Source organism: Papaver somniferum, chromosome 6, assembly GCF_003573695.1.
Source record: "Papaver somniferum cultivar HN1 chromosome 6, ASM357369v1, whole genome shotgun sequence".
Lineage (NCBI taxonomy): Eukaryota > Viridiplantae > Streptophyta > Magnoliopsida > Ranunculales > Papaveraceae > Papaver > Papaver somniferum.
In genome coordinates, this window is record NC_039363.1 from 50565846 (window position 1) to 50574740 (window position 8895).

Below are 8895 nucleotides of genomic sequence, written 5' to 3' on the forward strand. Positions count from 1 at the left end.
TATACCCTATTAATCTTCTTTGGATATACATAACCCTTTCTCTTATGGCTATCCTTCTTATTGTATTTCCCACTTATCTCTCAAACCATCTCAAAACGATAATCTGAACGTTGGGTATTCCTCACCAACACACACATGTGTTTAAGTGCCGTCTGTTTTGCCCAAGCAGTTTCTTCCTCTAGAGATTTTATTCCCTACATTAGGAAAACAATGGAAGATTATAAAGTTCATTACAAGCAATCCCCACATAAAGTTTTAAAGACTATGTGAAAAGTATTGTTTGGTAACATACTTGAGGTATTTTATAGTATTCGGACGTATCCAAACCAAGCAGTTTGGAATTTGTTGGATCAATATAGGGAAAAATCTAAGGAATGAATGAAAAGAAAATTGAATTATTTCACAAAATAAATAAATTACAATACTAGTTCCGACATGTTCGACGACACTTCCGTCAAAATAACCAAAGCAGGAAGCAAGTGCCGGCCTTCAAGAATAATGTTCCGGCATTTCGTAAATAAACTTGAAAAAGAGGACCTAATAACCCTTTCTCTTATGTCTATCCTTCTTATTGTATTTCCCACTTCTCTCGCAAACCATCTCAAAACGATAATCTGAACGTTGAGTATTCCTCACCAACACACACATGTGTTTAAGTGCCGTCTCTTTTTCCTAAGCAGTTGCTTCCTCTAGAGATTTTATTCCCTACATGAGGAAAACAATGGAAGATTATAAGGTTCATTACAAGCAATCCCCATATAAAGTTTTAAAGACTAGGTGAAAAATATTGTTTGGTAACATATCGGAGGTATTTTATATTATTCGGACGTATCCGGACCAAGCAGTTTGGAATTTGTTGGATCAATGTAGGGAACAATCTAAGGAATGAATGAAAAGAAAATTGAATTAGTTCACAAAAAAATTAAATTACTATACTAGTTCTGGCATGCTCGACGACACTTCCGCCAAAATAACCAAAGCCGGAAACAAGTGCCAGCCTTCAAGAATAATGTTCCGGCATTTCGTAAATAAACTTGAAAAAGAGGACCTAATTTTAAAAACTACAGGAATTGTATTTTCATGAATATTAATGCCGGAAATGATAATACCGGCATGCACGATCCACAAGGATTGAAGCCGGAACATGGCGCTGGCATGCTCGATAAATTTAACACCAAGCCGGAAAACTACTACTAAAGTGACTAATTTCTGGATGTTTTTTTAGTGGTACCGACATTCTTGAATATGTAAGGTCCCAAGGCGGTAGCCATTTCCGATGTGGTACTTAATTTTCAAACCATGCCGGGATTTAGTGTCGGCGTGCTCGATAACTTTTATACCACGCCGGTACCTATGTTCAGAATTCAATTAACTCCTGGATGTTTTTCTTGTGGTACCGGCATGGAAAGTTAGGAGAGAACCATGCCAGTTTGAATATTCCAGGGAATATTCGGTGGTAGGTAAAAGTTTAACTGCGTGCCGACATGGTTTTTTTGGTTGAAGACAATGCCGGAAATTGTTTCAAAATGGGGGATAACATGCTTCGGCATGCAAATAGTATGAATACCATGCCGGTTTTGGGAGTTCCGACGTAGTATTCATACTACGTGTATGTCGGCACCAAGCTTTTTCAGAGAAAAAATGGAGGTTTCAAAAAAAAAATATTCAAATTTTCGACCTCTTAACAGCATTACCTGTGTGTTGGGTTTTCTTGTATGTTGAACACGTTTACTTTCTTGGGTTGGTTCTTCAAAAAACACTTCATGCTCATGAAAATCATGATCCAAAGGTGTTGGTTCATCATATAACTCCAATTGTGAGTTGTTATCATTAACCGAAGATTGAAGATATGATTGTTGTTGTAGTTGTGCTAAAGATTCAGTAGCTGCAATTCTCTCCTCACAATCATCTTCCATTTTCACAAAATAATGTCCACCCGAAAATAACTTTCCCTCCTTCTACTCTCACCTCACTCACACAAATTCAAATAAAAATACACACTAATCTATCCCCCAAATACTTAAGATTCTATTAATTATTATTAACCACTAAACCTGATTAGTGAGGGCTAGATTAGGAATTAAAAAAGTAATTACATAAGGGGTGACCCAGATTTGATATTAGGATCCCTATTTTGTCATGTAGCTATATCCCCCAATTAGTTTCCATATCCCCCAATTCCGCGTTCATCATTCTCTGGTTCCTCTTTTTGGGATTTGATATGCCACCCCTAAGAATCTCTTTGTGTGCCGAAATTTATTGAGAGATAGTCTACCAAAATGTGAGCATTATTTTATTACTATATCTTAGCTCCTTGATTATCAATCCAAATTCTTTAATGTCTTTATCTTTAACTACTTGTGGAAAATGATCCATATACTTATTAATTTTTAATTTTTTTAATATTATTATGAAATATTTCAATATATAATAACTTATTAATTTATCGATAAATTAATTCTTTGTTAAATTCATAAAATTTAACTATCCTAAAGCTATTAATTTATCGAAGTTTTATTGTAGTGAAAATACGCTATTGACCTTAACGGCACATAGGTCCCAGGGTCAAAGCATGCCAAGAATATTTTTTTTAAAAGAAACCTATAATCTCTAGCAACTATAACTCATTTGCACATGATATTATACAATCCAACATGATAATATTTTGTCAAAAACTTTCATGTATGTAGGATGCATCTACTTATAGAAAAACAGTTGGGAAAATCTTCACTTAGTTGACATCCACGATATGTATAGATTTTACACCATGTAGGTGATGGCAACATGTATGATAAAAAGTTACAAATATCTATACAATAACATATATACTAAAAAGGAGAGATTATATACACCACCAAATGTTCCGCTTGAAAATCTGTATGGAAAAACTTGTTACAATAGGTGTATAGATCAACATTAAATATCTAATACCTGATTTTAAACATGTTTACTTTGACGATCTCAATTTTTGTCTTTCCAAGAAGCAATTTAGTATGTATGTATGTATGTATGTATGTATGTATGTATGTATACGAACAGAATTCCAACAAGATCAAGTCTTGTAATCCGTTTTCCAAGACATGAATTCACAAGAACAAGTGTTGTATATAATGTACAGTTTAAGCTTAAAAACTATGTAGGTTGTTTAATGCACTACTTATAATGTTTCCATTAAAAAAGATTAACGATATAATGTGGAAAAGAAATAGCACGAGACACCAGAAGTTCTATTCACATGCAAAACTGCAATGTGCAGAAAAACCTTGAGACCTAGTCCAGTCTTGAACATTGCACTGTATTAAGTTGTTACATACACTAGCATACTATTAGTCTTCAGTCTGAAATGCGATTGAGACAGAATCGACCCTTCAATCAATTTATATTCAGTCCTGCTACTTATATTTCTTGGATCTTGCAAGACCCTACACACTTGGTTCCCCTAGATGACGTCCTTTAAAGCTCCGGGAGTTGCTTCAACCTAGGTGAAGGCTTTTAACTAATCTTCCTTTAACATGTTGCTTAGTGATTCCCATTAGATATGTAGTGACCCCACCCTTCATCGATATTGTTCCCACTTAGCTACTGCGGTTATCCGACGATAGTTCTTGACGGGAAATGTTGCGGTCATCCAACAACAACTTCCCGGGAGGTCATCCATCCGAGGATTGCTCTGCCAAAGTAGCTTAACTGTAGAGCTTTTTTCCAACTCTGGTACTATTTCTGCTGAAAAGGCCTTAGAGTTAGGAAAAGACAAACTATTATCTATATTTATTTCGGCGAACTACCTTCTGAATCGCGATATTATAATACCACCACCTTAAACTGGAGCCGTCCTCGGTTCCATAATATATTCAAGACTAGATTTACGGCGTTCCCTATTCCTAATAATACAAGCATCTGTCCCAACCTCATCCAGCGTACCTTCCCATCCTCGACAGGTGACCTTCGTCTGCTCTGATGACCCGACCTTTATCGATACCATCCCCACTTAGCCATCGCGGTCATCCACCTTTGTGGGGTTTTCAACGGGAACCTTTATATTCATCCAACAACAGCTTCCAAGGAGGTCATCCATCCCAAAAAAAATTCTCCCGAACACGCTTAACTGGAGAGATTTTTGCCAATTCAGGAGCCAATTGTGCTAAAAGGGTCTCAGTGTTGTGAAAGTATAAACCACTACCTACATTCAATCCGGCAAACCCTACCTCTCGAATCATGGTATTACAAGATATGTTTCAGTTAAGGCCTGGATATATTTGCGATTGAACAAATTCTAGATACCTCAAGGATATGAAACACTTACACTCTTATAAAAGAGAAGCGTACATTACTACCACCTCTAAATCAAAGAAGACTTTAGATATCTATCTTTTAGAGTCACAAAATATGAGTCAAATAGTACTTTATAAATTGCACCTATCTTTTTCCTGATCTATAGTTCGTGAAGTATAATAATCAATAAGAACAAGATCCGGATATCAAGAACTATAAGGTAAAAGTTAACCTGACCGGAATTCACAGATCTCTTAATGAGTACTTTAAAAGTCGAAACCTAATATAATTTCACGAGGAAACCTAAGTCTTTATAGGTCGAATCTAGCCGCAACTGGGAAATAAAATTCCCAGGATTGATATTCACAGAGAGTCCTCTATTTATAATGATGAACAAAGTTATATAGCTTACAAACAAAGCTGAGTTCGTAAACTTGTTTCCATGTTCACGAATTACTGTGGTACCAAGCAAGCTTACCTTCTCCATATAAAATCATCATGTAAGCATGTGAGAAGTTTTCCTTGAATTATAAATAAGAATGTTCAACCGCATATTAGTCGAAATAAATGTTGTACAAAGTAATTAACCTAAGAATAACGACTAAGTTGTTCATGAAACTTAAAGTATAAAGTTGGAGTTCATAACACTCAAGACCAAAAATATTCGTGAACTATCCAAAAAAGTTTGTGAACATTTTTTCATCTCGAAGTTCATATGCCTTTTGTATTGATAAATTCACAAACTATCCAAATCAGTCTGTATACTCAAGTTACAAAAAGTATCGAAAACCAATGAAAATCAATCAGTTCGCGAATTGACCAAATCAGTTCATGTTCTAGAGAATTAAAAAATATCCGGTAACATCTCAAACTCAACCAGTTCGCGAATTGACTAAATCAGTTGTGTACGCGAGTTACTTAGGGAATATTCATCAAGTCTTATTATTTATAAGTTCCAAGTTCGCATATTGAACAAATCATTTCGTGAACCAAAAAACTAACTTGACGAATCCTTATGAACTTAATATGAAAATTGTGATTGCTCTCAATTTATTATGCGATAAGTTCGATATTGCTTGAATTTAAGATTCGATTTTTACCAAATAAGAGTTTGTACTCGAGATTATTAAAGTCGTATGACATATCTCAATAAATAAAATGGTAGATAATATAAGTAAAATAGGATAGTCAGTCGATCAAGTTTCAATAGTTATTTTCACTTTTCTTCAGCGCTCAATCCTCAAGGTCAACAGGTGAATTCGGATAATCAACTATCGTGCTATAATCCAATTCATAAACTGAGCCTAACGGGCTAAATAAAGATGCAGTTTTGATCAACTAAATTTGACGACAAGATTGACATACCAAAAATTGTGAGTTTGACCGAGCGATGCTCTAGTATATATAGGTGAACGAAGTTTAAAACCCGCACGGTGTTTGGAATTGCAAGCTAATCGAAATGATTAACATGCAGAGATGAAATTTATCTTATGGATAAACAGTGTAACATCGCCTGACTCGAGGAAAAGTTTGAAACACCTCCCAAACTCATGAAGATGAGGTATAAACTCTGCAAATTATATACGACATTGTCTCACATTGTAATTTGTCCCCTATATACTATAATGGTATGCTAAATTTAGGTTATACCATACCATTTTAGCATTATATATATGGTTTATGGTATCCGTCGATATGTACCTCTATCAATTGGCATTGTCCCAAGATTCTTAGTTTATCCACATTCTCAATATCCGTTGAAAAACGACCAATAAAGGTTTATCAATGCCGTATCGGTTAGTACATGCGGGATCCAACCCAATACAGAGTAAAAAAAGGCATGTGAACATTAGGATTTGCACACTTTTCTACACTGATTTAGAATTCTGATTTTTTATTTATTTTCAACATTCCCGTTTGGTTATTTTTTTAAAAGAAGAACTTATTAGTTTGAAGTATGATAATATGCGACGTATATTTTTGCCGCAAAATTAATAGAATTTCAATTTTCAACATTCAGTGTATGAGTGTGGATTTATCTAGTTCCTAAAAGAGGATCAGCTAAAGGGGCAAAATCAACCATTATCTTCAACTCAAACTTTAATTTTTTTTTACATTATCATTATGATCAGCAAATATGATGAGAAATTTTATTAAACTTATTTGTTACACATAAAAGTGTATTAACTTTATCCAATATCAGTGTTGATAGTAGTTTTTGACAATGGCGAACTTGTAAACTTTCCTCTGAGCATGTATCAGAGACATATCTATGAATATGTATGTGCAAGGGCTTCACTCAATTGAACTCTCAATATTATATATATGGAGTACTTATACCGTGAAAAACAGAGGGTACAAAGTACACCACCAACTTTTTCGTTCGACAACTTGTATGGACAAACCTGATACAATAGCAAGTAGACCAACTTAATGATCCTTGAATAATATGTACATAGAACTCTTTCTCTTCACAGTCAGAAAGTCAAGACAACAAAGTCCATGAACCTGATTGTATAGAAGAGTATTCAGACGATCTCAAAAATCGATATCCAAGATCAATCGAGTCGTATCCAAATAATTGAATCTGAATTCTGCCAAGTATGAAACTTGTTATCTATCTTTCAAGATATAAATTCTATAAGAGTGAGCCTCGTAATTGATCACAATTAACATGAACTTATCTACTAGAATTGATTACGTACCACTTGTGTTATTCCAATTATAACGATAAAATAATATAGTGTGGAAAAGGAAAAACATAAGATAGCCAGAAGTTTTGTTGACGAGGAAAACTGCAACTGCAGAAAAATCTAGGGAACTCATCCAGATTTGAACTACTGAACTGTATTAAGCCGCTACAAACACTAGCCTACTATATCAGACTCCGGACTGGAATATAGTTAAAACTGAATTCACCCTCCAAGTAATTTAGCTCCAGTCGTACTCCTTACCACTCTTGAAACTCGCAAGGTTCTACACAATTTATTCCCTTAGTTTGACGTCCTTTATATCCTAAAAGTTTCTTCAGCCTAAGTGAAGACTTTTGATACCAATCTGCCTCTAACACATAAGCCTATTTGATTTTCCTTTAGATCAATAGATCAAGTCTTGGAAATCTGTTTGTAATAGTAAAATCTTGCATACCCTACAAATCTGGATTATAAACCAACTCTCAAGAACAATCTTAAACCGATCAATAAAGAAGAGCTTTAAATATCTATCTTGAGGAATCACAAATTCTGAGACGAAGAGAATTATGATTTCTATCTCGCTCCTGAAAGAGATTACTAAAACCTCGATAACATAATGAACAGGATCATAATACACGAAATATTAAGGTAAAGATAGTCAGACCTGGCTTCACGAATCCCTAAGTGAAGTTTTAAGTCATAAACCTAATTATGTTTCTCAGAGGAAACCTAGGTATATATAGGATAACTCTTACAACCAACTAGGACACATAAGTGTCAGGGGTTGAATTTCCTGGTTGTTTCAGTCTCTCTATTTATAGACTTTCAAGACTAGGGTTTTTTTAAATTCAAGCTAAGATAACTTGAGATTCAAGCAAACATTTTATTTGTTTAGATGAAACTATTGCTAGGATTTCAAGTAAACATTTGATAAATTTTTCTTTAAATTACATCGAAGAATGTACATCATGATCCGGGTACCAGAACCATGTATAATGATTTTCCATGGCAAATATGCGTGTATAATGATATTTCATGGAAAATATGCCTTGAGTACTAATAAGCAGTATCGTGTTCATTTAAATAATTAAGAATTTAATCATGATGCACACAAGGTGTTTTAGTGATCAAAGATGTATTAGAGGTGTCCACGAGAGTTGTAGCAATGCCAAACGTATTTATGAAATACTTTATGAGCATCAGCTAATTCGCACTGGATATGTGTTCAACGGTACGCGTACCTACGAACCAGTTCGTGAGTATACCTAAAATAAATTCACAAACTCAGACTCTTGAAGTACGCGCACTGGGTATGCATACCTCCTTCCATTCACAATACCATGGCACGCATACTGGGTATGGGTACCCACCTATATTCCAGAAACTCAAATATCTATGGTACACAAACTGGATATGGGTACTTACCATGAGTCTAGATTTCAGTAGCTCTGAAAACTCTTTTTTTGATGCTCGAAACATTCTCATCGCTTGGGAAATTTCCAAATGATCCATAAACATAGTTCTTAAACAATAAATTGTTTTAAACTAAGATTTTTAAGGACCTATGAACATCCATTTCTTAAATCATATTTAATGTTTAATAAGAAAAGCTTGACTGTAAACTTCTTCTTTGGAATATCTACTAGAAGTCATACGGTGTAGTATCATATAAATAGAATGGTTCAGTCTTCACATACCTCTTTGGTGATGAAGTTTTCCAATATCTTCGTTTGATCTTCAGTCTTTAATCTTTTAGGGTTGTTCAGTGATGTCTGATGCTGAACTACTATTATCTAATCCTAGTTTGATACTTGAGTTAAGTGGACTAGAAATAAAGATATAGTTTTATGCATCTAACATTGACAACAAGCTTGAGATAGCAAAACTTCGATTTCGACCGAGAAGTGCTCTAATATACTGTACTCACCTT